This window comes from Nicotiana sylvestris, chromosome 5 (genome assembly GCF_000393655.2).
Source record: "Nicotiana sylvestris chromosome 5, ASM39365v2, whole genome shotgun sequence".
In the NCBI taxonomy this organism is placed as follows: Eukaryota; Viridiplantae; Streptophyta; class Magnoliopsida; order Solanales; family Solanaceae; genus Nicotiana; species Nicotiana sylvestris.
The window spans coordinates 1,332,434-1,339,729 of record NC_091061.1 but is presented as its reverse complement, the minus strand read 5'-3'; positions in this window follow the sequence as shown (position 1 = coordinate 1,339,729).

Below are 7,296 nucleotides of genomic sequence, written 5' to 3'. Positions count from 1 at the left end.
CCGAACCTCGTTCTAAATTGGGATTTGACACTATACAGAAAAGAAGTCGTACGAAGTACGCCCTTCTTCATGATTTAGAAGACTCAGAAAGGATAGGGGTTTCGGCACAGTTTATATACAGTTCACGTAATATCAAAGCGGTAAAAGCAGCATTTAGCACATTAGGCTCAAACATGTAAAAATCAGATAAAACCAAATATAACAATTTATACGAGCTCGAATTTCTAACCCTGAACCAGTGGTTCTGGGTCTTGTCCCCAGCAGAGTCGCCAGAGCTGTCACACCTCCTTTTTCCGCACCCGCGAGGGTGCAAGGGAGTTTTTCCAATTAAAGGAAAATCGAAACGGGATTGGTTTATTTATTTCAGAGTCGCCACTTGGGAGATTTAGGGTGTCCCAAGTCACCAATTTTAATCCCGAATCGAGGAAAAGAATGACTCCATATTACAGTCTGCGTACCAGAAATCCGGATAAGGAATTTTGTTAACCCGGGAGAAGGTGTTAGGCATTCCCGAGTTCCGTGGTTCTAGCACGGTCGCTCAACTGTTATATTTGGCTTGATTATCTGATTTTATACATGTTAAACCTATGTGCAAGTTTTAAACTCTTGACCGCTTTTATTATTATTTTTTACGAGAATTGCAACGTCGTGAAAATATATCTCGAACCACGTTACATCAATGCACCCGTGGTTATTGACATATCTCGACTCGGTTGAGATTTGGATTTGGGTCACATAAATGTGCACCCGAATTAAGAAAAATAAATTATTAAGACGCGCCTAAAGCAACTAACGTATTGTTATTTTGGGGAAGGCCGTAAAATTTGCTAAACGGCATGTCCCGAATTCTAAGTATTTTTAATATATATATACATTTAGAGGGCCCCGCAGCTTCTACATTTTTGTTTGTCGAGGCTCGTCTCATTCATTATTAAAAGAATAAACCTATAGTGACTATATTTTCTATTAAGTTCGTCTCTAAAATAAAAGAATATCTCTTAATTATTTACATGCTGAAAACGTAACTTATTAGTTATTAGTTTACGGCTAATGCGATTGAAAAATTGCGATCGAGTTTGTACAAAGAAAAACTGCTTTCATTTTTATATTCTATTATTTACTAATGCTAGAACATGAGAGAGATACACAATAACATCAAAGCAGATTAATTATTCTTCAAATAATTTAAACTAGCATTATTAGATGAAGAATCATACATATGCAGCTTCATTACTCATTAATTAATCGACTACATTTTTATACAAAGAGAGGAAAATTAATTTTCAAACACAGATCCAAATAAAAGAATTCAACAGGAACAGGAGCCTGATTAATATTTCATGTTTCGCTTCAAGCCAAGAGTGTACAAATGTGTACCTGGAAACAGCAGTACAAGAACAAAAGAAGTAGGAGTCAGCAACAGTAATAACGCGGCAACAGCAGGTTCAGCAACACCGCAAAACCAGTAACAACCAGTAGAATGACCCAGTAACAGATTGAAAACTCAGCAGTGCAAAAGTACAATCGCAGTCAAAGCAGAAGAGAGAAAAGATTCGAGATGCAGTAGTTTCTGACTTTTGAATAACACTCGAAGAAAAGCAAACAGAATTGTTCGAGTGAAAGTTCAAATTGTCTTTCCCTTTTACTATCACAAACTCTCTCAAGTATAAAAGTATGTCAACTCTCAAGTGTAAAAAAAATCTCTCAATAATCTCCACCCTTTTTTCTCTCAATGTTCAAGTTCCAGTCCTTTTTAATGTCAAAGAATGACTCTATATATAGCAAGACAAGTCTTCAATTCTCAACCCCAAAATTATTCCCCCAATGGCATGCTTTGGCCCACTATTAAATGTCTTCTTTATTTTAAATTTTGTCCCCCATGCCTACATTAAATAAATACCACATTCCCAACCCATTACAATATGTACCCCATGCCCACATTAAACAAGTACAAGATTCCTCCCCATTATGTTTTGTCTTGTCCCCCATTATATTAAACAAGTACATCAAAAACCCCACCCCGTTATATTTGTCCCCCATGCTTAACATAAAGAATCAAAGTAATGTTCAATTACCAAACTACCCCTCCGACCTTATTGCAATTACAAATCTACCCCCGAATGCAATGCAATTTACCAAATTACCCCCATCAGCTCTAAACACTCAATTAATCATAACTTGACCAAAATATGATCAAGATGACCAATTTCTCAACAATCTTCAACAACAATTATATGAACACGATGAACAACACAACTCAAAATTAATGGAATGAATTAACCATATCGGGAACCAATCCTGGTTAATTTAGACCATGAATGTATGAGCAAAACACAACAATTCAAACTAAATCAAACCAGTCAAAAACAAACATAAACTCACATTAAATCACTGGATTTAAACATGAACTTCAAACAAAGATGAACATGAATTAAATCCGTTTTTAAGCAACAAACATGACAGATTCTAACGATTCAAACAACATTAATAATTTCTGGAAAATACATAACAACATGAAACAAATTGAAGAAATAATTAATTAAATTTCAATTTGAATCTAACAAACATTAAACTAACAAATATTTATCTAAACAATAATACAAACATGAAATAAACATGAAAAATAACTAATTAACTTCCATTTGAAATCTGAAAATTAATTCAACAAAAACACATGAACATGATCAAAACAAAAAATCAAATATCTAACCATAGACATGGACAAAACAAACATTTGCCGATTTTAGATTCGAAAATATCAAAACAAAATACGGACAAAAATAAAACTCAAAAACTACTAACCGAAAATGAACAACGACGAACTACAAATAAACAAACAACGAACTTGACGAGCCTCGACCAAAGCTCGAACCAACGATGACGAACACGAGCAGATGACCAAAGAAGATGGTCGTTTGGCGTCGTTTAAAAACGAAACCAGTGGCAGCAGCAACTCGGAGGAACTGGGAGATGGAGAAGGTCGACGCACTGGCATCCATGGCTGCCTGTGTCGATGAGGCAGCAGCTGGGGTGCGTTCGGCAGAAGAAGCAGCGATGGAACAGACGCAGCAACGCATCCATGGACGACGAACTGGAACAAATGCAACTCAGCCATGGATTCAATAGCGACGAGCTCTGTTTGGAGGTGAAGAAGCAGCAGCTGGGGGGGACAGGACGTCGAGCAGCAGCAGTCATGGTGAACTGCCTGAAACTGCGAACGGGAAGGAGGAAGCAACAACGATGGTCGATGCAGTAGTTGTTGCTGCCGTGTCGCCGAGCTGGAGGGTGAAGGAGGCAGCCATAGACGTTGGTGTTTGGAAGGCGAGGGCATCCATGGTCGTCGTTTTAGGGTGGTGTTGACGACGGACAACGACGACGAGGGAGGGGACTGTTTGGTCGAAGGACTGGACGACGCCATGGGAGGCAGCCATGGTTATCTTGGGTCGAAGGTTTTGGAGAAGAAGAAGATGGAGGGGGGAGGCGGATGTTAGTGTTAGGGTTTTTTGTTTTGTTATTTTTGTTTTGTTTTTGTGTTTAGACCAAAAAATGAAGAATGGGGTTGGGTATTGGGTTAATGGGGCGGACCGGGTCTACCCGGTCTGAAGTGGACTGGGTCATGGGGAAAATTGGGCAATTATTTGGGCCTATGGTTTGAAAATTGAAGAAGTGGCCCAATCCGATTTTCTTTTGTATTTTTGTTCTCTTTTCTTCTTTTATTTTCTAAAACTAAATTATAAAAGTACTTAAGTTATTATTAAGAACTAAATAAAGTTATAAAAGCGCAAATTAACTCCCAATAACAATTAACGCACAATTAAGTAATAATTAAGCATAAAATTGTTCATTTGGACATTAAATGCTAAAAATGCAAAAGATGCCTATTTTTGTAATTTTTAATTTTTGTAAAACTAATTTAATTACTAACAATTGTAGAATTAAATCCTACATGCAAAAATGCGACATATTTTTGTATTTTTTATTAACTTAACAAATAAGCAAACACAGACAAATACAAATAATTATCCAAAAATATCACAAAATACTCAAAATTGCACACCACGGAAAATCATTTTATTTTGCGATTTTTGGGAGTATTTCTCATATAGGGCAAAAATCACGTGCTTACAGTTACTAATAAGTCTCATGTTTCCTTGCTTAAAACATAGTCATGCTAATACGCTACCAAAACTAAATAGGAAAATTCAATTTCTTTAGAGCCAAATTCCAAGTTGTTCATTTCTTTTAATTTGATTTTCTTTTGGTATTTTTATCCCAGTTATACCAGTAGTTTCTTAGAGCCTTGTTTTAACTTTCAAGGCTAGTCTACCCTTTGAGCTTAAGATTGTGTCACTACAAGTTTAACACTAATGCTCCTTTATTTATGTTTCACTCTTAGATGAGAATGTGCACAGTTCAAGAATGCCTGATAGCTCTAACACGAGCAGGGAAATGAAGAAAATCAAAGTTGATCAGTAGCTGGCTTGACACAGAGAGAAATTTCAGGCAGTTCTATGATGTATAGGAACTAAGATTTTGTTGGTGATCTCTTGTGCATAGTTAAGGTTTAGATTCAGTGACAATGACATTAAACATTATGCTTTTGCAGAACACTTCAAATCACATGTCTTCTCAAATACTTGATTCAGAAGAAAGATAAAACACCTCTACTTCATTTCATTGTTGCTGAAATTAAAAAACTTTTCAATCTCTTTGCAATTTGAATTATGTGTTAAGCTCACAAATACCTCTTAATAGATTTTAATGTTGTCACGTTTTGGTAAATGTTAGAATGTGCATGCTGCTTATGCTATTAGTTTTGATAATTTTGACGAAAATAAAAATGTTCGTGAATCTGCTAACATGAAGTTTCATCTAGCTGTTGGGCCCGGGCTAAGCCCGGGCATAACCTCGCTAGTGAAAAATGTAAAAATAGCACGGTATAGCCAGTTTTCGGACTGGTCATTCAAAAATAGCTAGCATTTACCAAGTCAATGAAAAATAGCCACTATTTTGCTGTAACAGAGACCGGTCCAGCAAAATATACTAGAGTTCGGTGCACCTGTGTATGAACTCTAGCATATTATGCTGGACCAGTATACTTTGCTGGCCCCAGTATAATATACTGGAGACTTGGAGCACCCGGTGCTCCAAACTCCAGTATATTATGTTGGACCGATATACTTGTTGGAACTCCAGTATATTATACTGGAGTTCTAGTGTACTTATGATGGAAGTCCATCATATTATGCAGGAGTTCCAGCATACTTATCTTGGAACTTCAGTATAATATGTTGGAGTTCAAGTATACTTGTCGCACCTCCTTTTTGCCGCGCCCGCGGAGCGCGTGGGGAGTCTTCTCCAATTGAAGGACAGTCGAAATGGGATTTGTTTATTTGTTTTAGAGTCGCCACTTGGGAATTTTAAGGCGTCCCAAGTCACCAATTATAATCCCTGAATCGAGGAGAATATGACTCTGTTTATTATTCTGCGAACCAGAAATCCTGAGTAAGGAATTCTGTTAATTCGGAAGAAGGTGTTAGGCATTTCCGAATTCCGTGGTTCTAGCACGGTCGCTTAACTGTTTTTATTATTGGCTTAATTATCTTGATTTTTATTAAATATTTTTTATTACGTGATTTTTCTACCGCTTTTACTTATTGTGGTTAAGAACCCTTCTTTGAATCGAATTACGCGTACGTATATTCGTGTTATAAATTTAAAAATGCGGAATTGTGTCACGCGTACGTGTACACAATAACTTTTGATAATATATTTATTGAGTAATCATTTTTCGAAATTGTGTCGAATCAAAAATATTTGTTTTTTCTGAATAGTGAACCGTACATTTCGGTTTTTTATGAAATTGATTTAACGCCTTTGAAAAAATCCTTTTATTAAATATTCGTTCGAAATTGCGCGTACGCATAATCCGAATTTTTTGCTTTTAAAAATATAATCAGGGTATGCGAACGTATCCCTAATCGCGTGACATATTTGTAATGATATTATGGAATTTCCACAAAATATTTGTTATATCACAAGAAATCTCGTTTTAAGATACTCTTTAATTTTTTTTTGAAAAGAATCCACAATTTATTAAATGTTGACCATTGATTATAATTTCCGAATATAAATTATATTCATTCTAATTATTCAAATTCAAAGGACAGAATAAAAATATGATTAATACTATCTTTAAAACAAATATGACATTATATATATATATGCCAAGGAATAAATTACATATGAAACTAAAAATGAATGATTCATAAAGGAAGGAAATATTTTCCAAGAATTTTCATTATTACTTGATGCAAATTCTATTTTTTTTTATTACCATTGATTTAAAGTGTAGCCATTTGTGTATATACAACTCAACTTATTCTTATATACTCGTTTTAATCTTAATAGATGAAATTAATTTACTTAGTTATGCCTATGATTGAGTTAGGATAGATATAGATATAATCAAACCAATTTGATTCTCAATCTATGTGAATTATTACTAACTATTAATTTTCACATTGTATAAGTTCCTAAGCCCTTTATTACTTAAGAAAGAGAACAAGTCTTGTTGACTTAATAAAATGATATTGCATACAATATTACTTACTATATTTGACATTTTTGAACATACGGATTATACTAACGCATCTTTCAACTATAAATTATGAACATAACCGATGTTATGCCAAAAGATGGCAAATTGCAGCTAATCATCATCTAGCTTTAAACAACCACTAATTAACTAACAAGATAAACTAATAGCATATTTTCTTTGATAATGCTATATTATGCCATACCTTTCTAACAATACCATGAAGTGTAAATAAAAACCAACTTTCTGCCATATTTCCTATTTACACAACTCATAGATAACTAAACTAATGAAATTTGACATGGATATCATTATTACAAAGTTTTATATGAATTTCGAAATAAGACAATTAACTTGTAGCCATCGAGTCGGACTTACTACTGGTTAACCAATATGAAACTAAAGCTGAAATTTTCAACTAAAGAACTCAAATGAATAGATGACAGTATTACAATTCAAACTCTATTTATCTATCATGTTGAATCTCTTTCCAACATAAAATTTAAAAGACATGTACCTGAAAATGAAGGTAGGAGGAGTAAGTTTCAGCAGTAGCAGCAGTAACCAAAACAGTAGAATATACTGATAACACAGTAAAATCTGAACAAGAATAGGATTCGAAGAGCCCAGATGCACAGTAAAGTACTTTTAAGAAACACTTCGGATTTTAACTGAACAGTGGAATCACATAAAGTTGA